Below are 16,621 nucleotides of genomic sequence, written 5' to 3' on the forward strand. Positions count from 1 at the left end.
ATGGATTGAATAGGTTAAGTAGCACATGAATTCCAAGGAGCTTTGTACCTGGGGAAAATATCACATCAACATATTGATTCCCTAAGAATAAGACAATTTAGATAACAAAAAAGTATAGCCCACATTGTCCTCCTTTATGCAAATACCCAACTTAGATATGCAAAATACAAAATACAAAAGATTTTTCTTTTGGTTTTATTTGTATTTTGTACTTGTTTACACGTAATTGGCTAATCATCAAGGGAAGGGAAGTAGTTTACCTCAGTCATGAAGAAATATATGAAATTGATTGATTATGAATTAGTTTTGTAGTTTTCATGCATCAATTCAATTCATTGGATAAAGGATAATTGTCATAAAAGTTCCGTTATGGATGAAGGATATTCTCAATTTATCATCAACTTCCCTTCACCTTACACGTGTTCAATTAATAATTAAAACTAGTCGAATGAAAAGTAATATTAATTATGAGTATTTAAAATTATTATGTACTATGTAGCTAGAACTAGGGGGAAATTAAAGAAGATTAAGGGGTAGAGGAATTGCCCAACAATGAAATTAATATAAATAATTATAAATTAGAAGACGGTAATCAATTTCATATATAATATAATTAATTCTTGATTAAGTTTGCATAGACGTTGTGGGCTGAAATTAACAGCCATTTGGTCTGCACTTAGATTTACTTTTATATAAAATTCAGATATTTTATATCACTGCCGAGAAGAATTTAATTTTATTAATTTTAAATAAATTTTTCATATATTATTTGGACTGTTAATTCGTGGCCACCTTCCTTGTTCACGTGACTGTCTCAAATGCTGCAAGGAATCATCCGAATGATATTAACTCATAAATATTAATTTATTTTCTCCTGTTTTTACTTTTGTTAGCAAAAGAATGATAAGAGCGTTCACGTGCATGCATTAAGACAAATAAGTAAGTCATCATTATATGAAGTTATATATTTGCATGTGATTTGCTAGAATCCAATTGTACATTAATACTCCAATCGCCCCCACATTAACGTGACCTAGTCCTTGAGGGATATACATCGTGTAGATTGATATATTATTCAATGAAAAAAGATTATAAACTTGTAACAATTAGTCTAGATATTGTATATTAATTTGTATATATAATACAAAAAAATCATCATTTAACTAAAATTATTACATATACTAGTAAAAGTATTATCGTTGGAGCAAAGAAAATGTTATACGATAATTTTAATTAAAATTAATATAATGGCATTTTAGAATAATTTAATAGAATTGGAACACACTGACAGTAAAGGAGGTAAAAATAATTTAATAGTATTGGAAGTACGGAGGGATAGTTAATACTAAATGCTCTCGAAGGACATTTATCCACTCAAAATTATTATTTAAGAAAAACATTCTTTTAAAAGGATTGAATTTGTGTCAGTAAGCTATATATATATATATATTATACATACGGACAAGTATATATAATGAATGAGCCAGTTTTTACGGTGCACGATAGCAGTAAGAGCGATGATTTTGCAAGTTGGAACTGGCGCACGTCGTCGATGGACAAAGCAACGGACAGACGGGGCAGCTGGCTGGCTTTTTCTCGATTTGTAACCTTTGTGTGTTTTGGCCGTAGCTATATGAATTTCTGTGTCTCTTCTGTGTTCTGGCAAATTCAGGTGTGCGCATTTCAATGATCTTGGTCGGACACGTCAGTTGTGGTGGTCACTGTACTTTCCACACAGAATTGAAAGAAAGAAAAAAAAAATAGAATTGGATTTTGAAGAATTTTAAGACAAATTTATTTATAAAACTGTCATTGAATATTCTGAAAATCTGCCTAATTTATGTTTTGAATTTATCTGGTCTACTTTCAGGATTAATTTGGCAAAATCTGAACATCTAAATTAATTTGCTTGAATGTAATTTATTGTGCCAGACACTCTCTTAATTACTGTTATCATCCTTGTACAATTCCAGGAGCTAGCCTTCAGGCAAATATGGTCCCTGTGGCTTGCCAACCTACATTACCAATGTGTGGACCATCAAGGAATTGCCACAAATAAACATATTTTAATGATGACAAAGATAGTAATTCAAGAGATTTAGAAATTGATTTTAATTATTCATGATTTATCATGTTTAGATTGTAATTCAAATCATATTTTTCATTATTTCTATATTTATTATTTTTATATTTATAATAATATATTTTCATATTTATCATTATATTTTTCATATATTATCTTGATAATATGTATAAATAGGTGAGTTATGACAATTATCAATCAATAATAAACTTTTCTTTCCTTGTCTTTATAGTTATTTCTTATGTTTATGTGCTTCCATATTATGTATTTCAACATGGTATCAGAGCCATGATTTATAGTTTCTTCCCATCAATTTCTCTCTTTTTCTCTACTCGACAGCAACAACTAATTTCTCTTTCTCCTAATTAATTTTTCTTCCCATCAATTTCTCTTTTCTTTATACTGTTGCTAAAGTATCTAACTCTTCTTTCTTTCTTTCTTTCTTTCTATATTGCTTCTTTTTACCATAATACATGTTGCAACCTCTTCTCTATGCATCCTTTTCTTCACCACAAATTGCAGATCCGTACGCAAGTTAGCAACTAGCTGAGAGCGACATCGGGTGTAGCACCCACGGTAGCAACTCCTTGTTACAAAAGTCTAGGAGTTACCCCCTTTCCTTAAAAACTCACCAACTCCACCGCTTTCTTCGCTTTCTTTTTCGTAGGTTCAAGTTCACTTTACGACACCTCCTTCGTCGGCATCGCCTTCTCTCGGACTTTCTTTCCAGCATCCTCTATAGTCTCTTATGCTTTCTTAGAAGCTTCTTTCTCCTCTCTTTTCCTTCCCTCGTTGTTTTAGCTTTTAGCAACTATTTTTTATTTCCCTTCTCTTGTTGTTTCCTTCTCAAAAATAGTCCGAAATTATTGTTCTTATCTTTCTTCATTAATGTTCCCCTTCTTCTTCTTTCAAGTTTCGATAAGAATCTTGTACTCTAAATATCTTCCTGTTACTCTTTCTTTACCAAAATCAACAAGTTACTCTAAAGCTACTCTCTCTTACTCTTACTGTCCTCTTTTCTTCTCCTTCCTATCTTCTTTTTATAGTTAGGTTCAATTCTTCTCTTTTCTTTTCTCTTCTTATTTTTCTCGTAGTAAGAGCAATATTATTGTCCTTCTTAATTTCAACGACATCAAATTTATCCTCTTTACCTTCCTCTCTCTTTCTTCTCCTTCTATCTCCTCTTTTACAATAGCAAGTTCATTATTACTGTCTTTTTTTCATAATTATTGTTTCTTTTTTAGACGTCCAAATAGCAAGTTTTTTCATTGCTCAACACACAATCGCAGATTTTCTTCCTCTGCTACAGCATATGCAACCACCAAAATGCAGCATTTTTTCTCTGCTGCTTTTATTCCGGAGACAGATTAGATTCCAGCTGTCAAACAACAACTTCTCGTCTCCTTCTAGTTGTTGTCTTCTTTCATCAAAGCGGTAAAGTTCAACAAATCTGTAGTTTCGTTGATCGTACTAGTGGATTTTGCTCTAGAAGATATGATTGGTTAACAACCAAACTCAACGTTCAAGTATCTGCCGTTGAATTTATTGAGAGGTAATGACGACAAAGATAGTAATTCAGGAGATTCAAAGATTGATTTTAATTATTGATGATTTACCATGTTTGGATTGTAATCCAAACCATATTTTTCATTATTTCTATATTTATTAGTACCATATTTATAATAATATATTTCCATATTAATCATTATATTTTTATATATTATCTTGACAGTATGTATAAATAGATGAATTAGCTTATGACAATTATCAATCAATAATCAATTTTTCTTTCTTTGTCTCTATAATTCTTTTTTATGTTTATGTATTTCTGCATTATATATTTCAACATATTTGAGGTCAGATGTGAGGTTGATTGTCAGCAAATGTTCGAAAGTTAGTGGTTGTAGGTGTCGGAGAAAACTCTGCATGAAATTTGTAAAAGGGTGCCCCTTGCTCAGCCAGACTGGTTTCTTTCTCCACCAGCATTAATCTTTGCGATAACTTACAAACTATATGCTATGTACTTACATATATAGCAATCGCTTCAGTGATCAAAGAGTCAAGGAGAAGAACAATATTCAGCTTACTGAAAATGACTGAACTAAATAGCTAGCTTCTCTATATCAACAGGAACCCATCCCAATGCTTCCGCATCTTAAAACATAGTAGAAGCTCTTTGACAGTCTCATGTACCAAGTGTAATTTAAAAAAAAGACAGTCCTGTAAATCATAGCACTTAATTTTCAATACTCCCACTTCCCAAATAAAAGATCTTATTCAATTAATGTATTAGTTCCGATCGATGTCCACGCATTATATTAACGACTTAATTTTGGCCTATTTTCTTATCAAATGAATGAAATCAACTTCTAGAAGGGGAAAAAAACACAGTTACGTGAGGGAAAAACTACTAGGACTGCAATATAAGCATCCCTATTAAAGATTAAAAGCCATGTCAAAACAAACTTGCACTTTTAGATAGCTGCTCAACCATAAACATGTAAAACTAAAATGTTAAGGTAACTTTCCTTCAGGATTGATATAGTCACGTCATAACTGAGTATAGAGACTAAATCGACCAATATTGTCACAAAAAATAGATATAAAGATCATAGAGTTCACTTCCTGGAAATTGCTAAGCCAAGCATCACTACCAGCTGCAGTACAAACATAACTAAGAGCATAGACGGATCTTACTTAGGGCTGTTCTAGGCATGGTAATTCGCAAGAATGGTCATGAATATGATTTCACAGAACGGTCACGCACGGATACACACACAAAGAAGTAATGTTGAGAATTGCGCAATGCGTGCTTGTGGGTGTACTGTATGGTGCGCTCTCTCTCTCTCTCTCTCTCTCTCTCTATATATATATATATATATTTAAATTTCAGATTTTGGCATTTAGGGTTTTAACTTTAAAGTTTAGGGGTTAGGATATCGTATTAAATCTAAAAATATTTTTAAATAAGAAAATTATATTAGGTGTTCACGGGTGTGTGACACCACACACACACTGCATACCTCGCTTTCGTGCCTGTGCTACGTGACTGAGTGAGTTAGGGCGCTCGAGTCACTTCCGAGCGACCTCGTGTCTGTGATTGTGCACGACTTTCACTGTAATAGAGCTCTGTCATTTAATTTTTTTTCTACTGTAGCACCACCCCATCAGAAATTTAAAAAACCCTAAACTTTTTGTCTCCCCTTTTCCTCTCAAAAATCCAAATATTTAGAACCCTTCATCTCCCCTTTCCCTCTCAAAATTTTAACATGAGGATCATTTCATGTATGCGTCTATACTCTATTGTCTATCTTTTAATTCTATGCTCCTGCCTCGTCTTAAGGTTTATAGTTTAGCATATTGTAGCAGCTACTATTTGATAGCTGCTACAACATCCCAGTGAAAACTGCTATAATGTGGAAATCTTAAAATTAGAACACAGTAGTAGCTATAATTTGATAGCTGCTACAATGTGATTATCACACCATGTTGTAGCAGTTACGATTTGGTAATTGATACAATATTATAGTCACACTATCTTGTAACAGCTACAATTTGGTAGCTGCTACAATGTTCTGGTCACACCACATTGTAGCAAATACAATTTGGTAGCTGCTACAACGCAGTGTGACTATCGTGTTCTAATCAAAACTAGCTAAATTATCATTTTATTGTTCAAAACTAACATTATAATGTATCATTTTACAAAATTAAATAGCATCTAGTGCATCAATGTCTCACAGAAGCTCTACTTCTCATGCATACTATAAGAAAATATAATGACCAACATATTTTGATCAATATATGAGATATGTTATTATTGAGTTACCTATTATCATGTAATGATAAAAAAAGATTGGTAATCCAGAGCAGAACATCTACTTTTGGTGTACAAGCTTAAATTTTTGTGTTGCAACAAGACATAGTTTAGAACTTTAGATAATTGAAGAATTTGGCATTCCCCGACAATGGAGGAAAATAAGGGCAAGGGGCAGCTATACATTCGCTAAGTTGCAGATGATCGAAAGTCAAAAATTGAGATGAAATTCTCATTACTAGATGTTGCATTTTCATTTTATAACCAATATTCACGAGAAGCCCGATTTAGCCTAAGGGTGAACAGTAGAAAAAAAAAAGAGGACAAATGAAATTGTTTGAAAAAACACTTGTATGTTTTAAAGAAGGCCACACAGATAATCAATGAAATAAACATGCAAAAAGGTATCAATGAGCAAAATAAAAAAAAAATCCGTGGTGAAGTTAGAACTGGTTGTATGTATTTCAATTGTCAAGGAACAAACTGGACCTAATTGGGTTGCCACTAACTTCATGGAAAGTCATAATTATCTACTCTCGACTCCTTCAAAGATGCATTTGCTATGCTCCTATCATAATGTTTCGGTAGCAAAGAAAGCATTGATATAATAGTTTTTAGAGGCCAATATGCCAACTTGTTAATAAATGCAATTATTAGAGATAGATTTTGGAGGGTTTGAGCAGGTCGGATGTACAGAAAGAAATATTAAAAAATTTGAGAAAAAGCTAAGGGATGAACAAAAGAGAATTAATGCAGAAACATTGATCGAGTTATTTGCATCTGAGAAATAGAAGAATTTAACTTTTTTCTTTAATTACGAGATTGATTCAAATAACAGATTTAGTAGGTGATCATGTATCAAGGATGACATACAATGTAGTTGTATTTGATACGACATATAACACCAATAAATATGCATTGATTTTTGCACCATTTGTAGGAATTAATCATTATGATCAAACAATTATTTTTGGTTGTGACTTTATAAGTGATCAGAAAACTGAGTCTTTTGTTTGGTTGTTTAAGAAGTTCATAGAAATCATGCCTAAAGGTGCACCAAATGTGATCATCACTGATCGGGATCTTGCTATAACGAAAGTCATTGCTCAAGTTTTCTCTCAGATAGTGCATCGATATTGTTTGTGGCATATACTTAACAAATTTCCAGATAAATTGAATCATTTGATTTTTCGTGACTACTATCAAAGTATAAAGAATGTCATTGAAAAGTCTACAACACCTGATAAATTTGAAAATTCATAGGAAGATATTATCAAGTGTGCTAACTTAGAGAAAAATGATTGGTTGTCATTGATAAATGACTTGTGACACAAGTGGGTGCTAGCATATTGTAGCCATGTATTTTGTGCTGGAATGTCAAGTAGATAGATATATGAAGGCTCACATCATTTTTCAAGAGGTATGTCTTAAATAAGAACTCATTGATGAATTTTATCACCTGTTTCATATTGATATGAATGAACATCCTAATATGAAGACAAACTGGCTAATGGAAACTCAAATGATTAAGGTGCACACAAAAAATAAATGGGTGGAGTTTCAAAGTTAAATGAGTGAGAGTCATGGTTATTATGTGCAACAAACATCTATAGGAGTTGAGTTAGTAGTTTATCATGTGATGAAATTTTAAAATTATTCTTCCTCCAAACCAAGGGTCCTCACACATGATAAACTAAGGGACTACATATCCTATAGCTGTCGTAAATTTGAGTTCGATGACATTCCATTCAAACAAATGTTAGTTTTTTATATCAACCAAGTGTTTCATGTGTCTGATACGAATATACTCAAACAATGGACACGAGATGCAAATGTTGGAGCAATCTATGTTGTATCGTGAGCACGTGAAAGGGGGGGGGTGAATCACTTGATTTTGAAATCATTCTTTTCTTTTGAAATACTGAGTTCACGATAGAAATAAAACTAAAGAGAAAGAAGAAAGAAAGAAAAAGACAAGCGCTAACATAAATAATTTTTTATTTAGTTCAGATCTTTCGACGACTCCTACTCTAAGACTCGCACTCGTTGGGTGCTTTCTTTAGGTAATCCACTAATAATTTGAATGTTACAAAATTGAAGTGTAAGAACTATAAGGACAAGTTATCAATAACAGAGAAAATGAGTAGAACTTGATTGTCAGTTGTTGGAGGAGCGTTACAGTGTCGTAGGAGCTTTTTCGGAGTAGTGTGTAGGAATGAAAGTTGTAGCAAATGTTGTTTTTGAGCTACTGGTTAAAGCTTCCTTTTATAGCCCCGTCCAGGCGCCTGGATACCCTCCAGGGCGCCTGGATTGTGTTGATGTGGTAAGTTCTCATCGAAACTTCATCCTTGAAGTTTATCCACCTCTAGGTGCCCGGACCCCCTCCGGGCGCCTGGACTGCTGATGTGGGTCGACTAGTCACTGTGCTTTAACATATCGCGAAGATGAAATTTCCCTTGTCCGGGCGCCTGGAGCAACTCCGGGCACCCAGACCGCCCGGGTGCCTGGCTAGGCACCCACCCAGGGGCGCTCCCTCTGTGAAGCTTGCCCGTGAGCTGGAGCAACTCTGGGTGCTCGAACTTTGGGCGCCTAGACCCTCTCTAGGTGCTCGGACCAACTTTTTTCACTCTTCTTTTTGAAATAAAGTTAGAACAAGCAATAATATATGAAGCAAAAATAATATCTTGACAACCTCTGGATTGTCCGGTCTTGACTTCGAGTTTTCACTGAGACTCTTAGTTGGACCGACGCTTACTGTTCCCCAACCGGGAGCGCGTCTTCATTAGGTCTCTCCTCCAGTTGCTTACCTGCACTTACCAATCACATACTTCCTTAATGTCAAGTCTCTTGACCCATCAGGACTTCCTACTAGATCTCAACCAATTTGGACTTCACTGGTTGTCAGCAAGCGGACTTTCTTACACGGATCTCAACTAATTAACACGACGACAATGGTAATCAATATAAATGAAGAATACATATATGGTATTATGTCAAGGTGAATCTGGAAGTATCAAGGTGGGTCAAGAAATAATTAGAGATCAATTGGATCAAAGATAGTGCAAATTGATGGTAGATTATTAAATAACCTCTTTCCTTTAACAAATGAATCATTTTCACAAGGGAGAAAGATATTAAATGTAATAAATAAAGAAACAAGCAATGACATTTTTAAATTTACATTCAATTTTATTAGTTTATTGTAAAATGATCCTATAATTTTGAAATATCTAGTTGCCTACCAACTTTTTTGGATTTCTTAACCTTTTGATTGGCCTCATAAATAGTATTTGCAAAATTCATACTGCAACAAAGTAGAAGAGCGCCTGTGGAGAATCATGCATATGTGTGTATCTGTGCACGCATGTAGTATGCCACCTTGAAAAAATAAATTCAACCTCTCCGCATGAAGATTACTTGGTACAATTGTTTAGTTTAGTGGTAAGCCAATTAGATATGGAGGGCATCCGAGTATCCGACTAAAAGCCAAGGGCTTGAATTTATATAATAATACTATTTGGAGGGTTTGACCTTGTTATTTGTCCCTCCCGCCCTAAAGTAAAATTGTCTCACTTCTCTCTAATGTGAAGGAAGTGGAGAGATCTTGTGGTCCCATAAGAGAAAGCTCTTTATAAGCACTTGTTTCTCTCTATCATCCAAAATAGTGTTAGAAGCAACCATAAGGATGTGTTTTCCTCCAGGAACGCACCAAAAACACCGGAATAGACTCAGCAAAGAAGCATACGGTAAATCGATTTCGAGACTGGTCTTGTCATCGTCCAGAGAACACACGAGGGATCTGGCGGCGTCAGAGATGAGAACTTCATAAGATCTCGGCTTGAAGACGGCCACACCAGATGTAGGAACTTCTGCCGCGGTCTCACCAGGGGCGTTCCGGAGATTGGCGTGCGACCTCAATGCGGCACTACATAGAAGAAAAGGGCGCAAAGGAGCAGAGTGGGGGAGGAAAAGGGGAGATACAGAACGATCGGGAGGCAATAAAAGAGGGGAGGAGGGCGGAGAGGATGATGCAAGAGGGAAGGAGGGCAAAACGAAGGTAAATGGGTCGTGCGGTTTCTGTGACGCGGCTCGATTTAGCCCGGTCTAATCTATGCTTGACACGGTCCAATAATTAGTTAAACATCCAAGTGAATTTATTACGGAATTAATTTTCTTAAGTTCCTTTGATAAGATAATTTTTTTTAAGTTTGTCGTATTAATTCTGGGGTGGTTAGTTTGATTTATAAAACTTTTTTAACAATTATTTAGATAAATGAAAAAAAAATAATTTTAATTAATCTTATTGAAAATGGTCAATTTGATTCTATAAAATTTTTCTATCAATTATCAGGATTAATTAGAAAATATGTGCAACGGATAACTCAAAAGTTTAATACTTTTTAGTTGTGTATTATAATTGGAGATCGAATCATGAATGTCCAGATGATAATCTAGATATCCTATTAGGATATCATAATCCAGGAGATAATTATTTGGATAAATTTAGAAAATATAGATGGAGACTCATTTTTATCATCTATATTCATATTTCGGAACAAATCTAATTAAATTAAATATGATTTCGATCGGATTTAATATGATGATTAATAGAAATTTTACATGGAGGATGGAGCTCAATCGATCATTTCGGATTTAAAATTCTCTTTCTAATTCTTTTTAGATTTTTAACTATTTATTTTTTATCTAATAATTTAAGCCCATCATGATTGGATCTAGTGTTGGGCATCTGCGTGACGTGACGATGTCACTGGCGTGTGGTCCAGTTTCTAGTAATCCATGTTTTGACATCCCTATCATTAGACAAAAATAATATTAACCATTATTAAGCTCATTATTACTTTTGAATTCTTAAAAAATAATTTTAAATTTAGAAATATTCTAACTATTTTTCTCCCTAGTAAATATGTGCGCGCGTATCAATCAAAGTTGATTTTAAAATTCTATTTATATGACAAAAAATGTATTGAATCTATTTTTTATTTGTATATTTAATATTTTTATCAAACATATGTACTGACAAGGAGATAATATAAAAAAAATTCTCATAAAGTTCAATTATAAATCCTACCGGCAATAGAAAATCTCATATTTACCATGTTAAGCTACGGTGAATTTTCGTTTGTAAAGGTCGGTTACCGGGCGAATTGGCATGAACACTTCTAAATTTACCAGAGGTAAATGAGTCAAGTGAACCATTCGGATCACGATTTTTACAAAAAGTGCCAAATTTGAATTTAATTTTGAGTTCGAAAATATTATCGAGATGAGCTTGAGTTTAATGATGTTTAATTTATGAGCTCATGAACATATTTATTTACAAGCTCAAACGTATTTATTAAAAAAACTCATTTATATATATAATTAAACATTACATACATAATAAATATAATAATATATTATTAATTATTATAATTAATTATCTTAAACAAATTTAAACTAAGATTGTCTAATTTTTAAACAAACTTTTTTCAAGTTGGACTTGAACTAGTTAATTTTATTATGAGCCGAACTTAAACTTAAGAATTAAAATTCGAATCGAACTCGAATCGAGCTTAAACTTAGGGATAACGAACTGAGTCTGAGCTCAAGCCTTTTACTGTTCGGCTCGGCTTGACTTAGCTCAACTTATTTATGGTCCTAAAATTTATCTGATGGGCAAACTTCACCTACTTCGAGAATCAATTGAATGGTTTAGATACCTAAATTTTATATATATATAGATACCTATTTAACCTTAACTATAAACATTGGATAATGAATATTGCTCCTTGAAACATTGATAACCTTTTGATTCAAGGCTTAGACTTAGTTTTTGAGTTATGGAGTTGTTTAAATCAATACGATAGTCTGATTCAAGCTAGCTCCAAGCCATCATAGTAGACACGAGTTATTGTGATCCATCACCTGATCAACACCCTCTCTACCTCTTCCATCCTCTCTAAACGGTATAGAGTCCTCCCCCAAGAGGAAGCCTCCTCCATTGCTTGCCTAATCGAGGAGAAAGCCTTCGTCGCTGTCTTGCTATGGGCAACAGACTCGTCGTGCAAAGTTGTTGCCTTCACTGTCGGTGATAGACTCATTGTGCAAGGTCATTGTCTGCCGTAGGCAGCCGTGTGGGGTTGTTGCCTGAGGTAGGTGGACGGATGGGGCCATCAACTGCGACGGTCATCACCCATTGTAAGAGGCCTCGTGGGGCCGTCACTCGTTGCAAGAGGCCACACAAGGTCCATCGCCCATTGTAGGTGAACTGGCAATTTGAATTGTCGATTTGAGCCAACCAGGTCCGGGCTAAGTCCAATTTGGAATTGGCCCTAAGAATAAAGCAGAGAATGCAAATAGAATGTAAAAGGCAACAAAGCGAAGAAGAGAAAAAGATAGCCGCAAAAGGAGACTAGTAAATTATATTACAAAAACTTATGTTTATAAAAGAAAAGGAAATATAAATAGATAATAAAAATAATAATAAAATACTAATCTATCCTTATATAATAATAATTTATCATATACTAACATCCTCTCAAACTCATGATGCACCAACAAAAAATATTAAGAGTTTGTTAACCAGAAATCGAAATTGTGCAATGAATGTCCAATGCCTTGGTAAGTAAGTTTGCAATTTGCATGGAAGATGAGACAAATCGCAAAAGTGATGATGTCATTCTCGATAGTGACGACGAGTTAAATGACAATCAATCTCGATATGCTTAGTGTGCTCATGAAAGACAGAATCGAGTAATTTGAATGTCACCGAGTTATTACAATGCATAGATAGGTTTTAAGAGAAAATACTCATATCGCTAAGTAGTCAACGCAACCAACCAATTTTAGCAAGAGTAGAGGTCATAACATGATATTCTCGCCTCGACAGAAGAAATCCGAGAGACAACATCTACTTTTTACTTTTTCAAGAGATAAGAGAATCTCCTAAGAAACATAATATCATGTGGTAGACTTATGATATGTAGAATCACCACCCCAACCGCATCTAAATAGGCTCGTAACTCTAAGGTAGAAGTGAAGGATAAAGAAAACTATGAAACTAGATACCTTAAAGATATCAAGGATACGAAGTACAGCTCCCCAATGTAATAAAGTGGGAGAAGCAACAAACTGGCTGATAATATGTACAACATAAGTAATGTCAAGTTTAGTAATGATGAGATATACTAGACTGTCAACTAGAGTGTGATATAAAGATGGATCTAGTAAGGGAACACCATCAATAGAAAAGTACCAAGCATTAACCTCAAGCGAAGAATCAACAGTGCGAGTGTCGGATAAATGAGCTTGCTCTAGAATGTCACCAATATATTTGGATTGTGAGGAAGATAGCCACGAGGAGAATAAGTTACTTCAAATCTCAAAAAATAATACAAAGGACCCAAATCTTTCATATCAAACTCACAGGTCAAATGCAATTTCAACTCTTCTATTCCAAAATCATCTCCAATAATAATCATGTCATCAACATAAAGAGAGAGTAATATGCAACCTGACGAAGTACAACAAACAAAAAGAGCAGAGTCATGCTAGCTAGGAAGAAAGCCATGAGATCCAATCACAATGGAGAACTTGTCAAACCAAGCTCAAGGAGCTTGTTTAAGGCCATAAAAAGCCTTCTTTAGTCTGCAAAGTTCACCAGGGTTGTGAGTGACATCTGATGGAGGCACCATGTAGACTTTTTCTTGAAGATTTTCATTTAAAAAAGTATTTTTAACATCCATCTGGAAAATAGACTAATGACGAATTGATGCAACTGCAATGAGAATACGGATATTAACAAGCTTGAAAACTGGAGCAAAGGTTTCCTCATAATCTATACCATACTGTTGGGGAAATCCTTTATTAACCAAACGAGCTTTATACCGCTCAACTGACCCATCATATTTAGTTTTGATCTTATACACCCATCGAGAACCAATCACACACTTCCCCAAAGGAAGAGGAACAAGATCCTAAGTACATGTTTGATACAAAGCAGAAAGTTCTTCCGCCATAGCCTGCTGCCAAAGAGGATTAAGAACAACCTCTCTATAAGAAGGGCTCTGATAATTGGTGAATAGAAGCCAAAATAGAAGAAAAAGATCTAGAATAAGTAAAATACACAAAATTAGATAGTTGAGTAGACTTATGAGATCGTTGAGGGTAATGAGAAGGAGGATCAACTATCACAAGAGCATCATGGGAAGCAGTAGGAGCAGAGAGATCATCGGGGAGTTCAAGACAAGAATATGATGAAGGCCAACCTCCAAATAGCATCATTAGAAGAAGAGGTGCTAGGGTGGTCTAATTGTGGAGAAACATGAGATGACCTATCATCAGAGTCAGTGCAAAAAATATCATTATGAGCGAGATCAAATTTTCAAAGATTAGGAGTCTTAGAGGGAATGGAATAGAATGGGATGTGTTCAAGAAAAATAACATGACGTGAGACATAATGTTTTTGACTAATTGGATCAAAACTAAGCTTACTACGTTTAACATGAGAACGAAGGACAAAACATGTGGATCCAAAAACTCTTAAAACAGTATAATTAGGAACATAACCATATAATTTTTCAAAAGGAGATAAACCGAATATAATAGAAGATGGAATTCTATTGATATAATGGACTGCAGTAAGAATAGCTTCGCCCAAGAACTCACTAGGAACATATGCAGATAATAGGAGAGAACATGCAGTTTCAATAATATGTCTATGTTGTCTTTCAGTAACACTGTTTTGTTTAGGAGTGTTAGTATGAGAACTTTGACGAAGTGTACCATCTCAGGCAAGTAGTTCAGAAAAAAGATTGGATGTATATTCACTATCCAAATCATATCAAAAGCATTTAATAATAGCATTATGTTGAGTGTTTACCATGGCAGAAAATATTTGATAGATACCAAGGAAATCAGAACGATGTTTCATAAGATAAACTCAAGTGTAACGAGTACAATCATCAATACAGGAAATATAATGTAAAATAAAGCACCCAAATATTAATTAAATAATAAGGTTATTTGAGTAATAATCTTATTGGATTTTTTGGGAATTTTTAAAAAATTTCTGGGATTTAATTGGAGCTCATATAACGTATTTGGAGGGGATGCATATATGAGCTTGAGAAAAGAATGTTTGAAAATACCCAAAGATAGAAGTTAATTGAAGAAGTTAACCTAGGGTTTAATTGAAAATCCTTAAGTTATGAATAATATTGCTCGTGTCCTACCTTCCAATTGCCCCCATCGAATTTCCTCTTCCCTGAGCTCTCACGCGACCCTCCTTCTCGCGGTGCTCCTCACCAAAAACTGTAGACCCCTTTCGTCCCCGCCTCACCTCACGACGTCGCCTCCCCTCCTTCGTCGAACCTCTTCTCTCCTGCTCTATCGATGATTCCTTTTCTCCTCTCTTCCTCGCCGCCTCAACCAAACCCATCATTGTACCCTAAGCTCGGTCGGCCAGCGTTGCCACGCCAGAGATTTCCTCAGTGAATATCGCCACCGTCATGGGCTAAAGCTCTTATCGGTGACACTAAAAGGAGAAAGGCAAGTAGTTTTCCTTTGGGGGTATGGATGGGGGTTGCAAGCAGAGAACTTTGATTTCTATCCTATTTCTGTGTAAGGGATCTGGTTCAGTTTCTACATTGGACTCGAGAGATGGTTTTGGTTTTCTTTTAGTGATCGCTTTGCATCTCTTAGGGGTAGAATCCATGGGAAAGGGTGAGGGAGTTGGTTTGTTGATTTTACTTATTTGCGTTTGCCTTCCAGAGGATTTTCGCTTTTCCTAATGTCAACAATTTTAGATGGAGTGATTTGGATAGATTGATGTGTTTTAATGATACGATTCTTCTTCTTACTGGGTTCAATTTATCGCATTAGATGTGGGGGATTGTAATGCATTTTGATGTTGACTTGCTTCCTCTTGAAGGCCTCGAGTTGTGTTCTGCAGTAATTTTTGGGGTTTTGTGATTGTTTTTCTTTTGTGGTTGCATCGCTCCTTTGTGTATTGAATTCTATCCGATTAGAATCTTCACATAGGGCAGTTCTACGTAGCTCTGTATGAAGATGGTTAGTTAGAATCATTGCTCTTTCATTAATTTCTTGCGATACAAGGATTGATTGAAGTGGTTTCATCTAGTTCTAGCAGCTACTCCTTTCCGGCAGCAACACCCTAGCTATGCAGTGGCTATGAGTTTGAGGACTCTGATTTGAGACGAGCGTCTCGACGTAGGATTTTTTATTCGATCTTTTATTAAAGGCGGGTACTTCTTACTTTGACTCTCTTTAGTTCTTTGGAACTTGGTGCATGAGCTATTATCTTTGGATAATGACTGTTTTACTTTGACTCCACTCGTATTTTTCTTGTGCTTGATACTTCCACTCAAACCTTTGAATTATTTGTTTCTATATCCATACAGTCTTTTGTTGTCATCTATGATATTTAGCAGATATTAGATACCAACCTTGTATACTTTGATTATTGTTTATTTATGTACCGTATTGAGCATGCTGGCTTCATGTAGCATATCTGATTCCTATTTACATGTATATGATGACTGTTGTATTTTGCGCATCATATCATTGCATACATGTTAACGACAAATTCTCTCTTGCGGTCGAGAGAGTCGTTAACCAAGGCTAGGGGTGTCAAAAATGAAACCGACCCGACGACCCAACCCGAGTCGACCTGAAAAAAATCAAGTTCGGGTTGGGCATTT

Source organism: Zingiber officinale, chromosome 1A (genome assembly GCF_018446385.1).
Source record: "Zingiber officinale cultivar Zhangliang chromosome 1A, Zo_v1.1, whole genome shotgun sequence".
Classification (NCBI taxonomy): domain Eukaryota; kingdom Viridiplantae; phylum Streptophyta; class Magnoliopsida; order Zingiberales; family Zingiberaceae; genus Zingiber; species Zingiber officinale.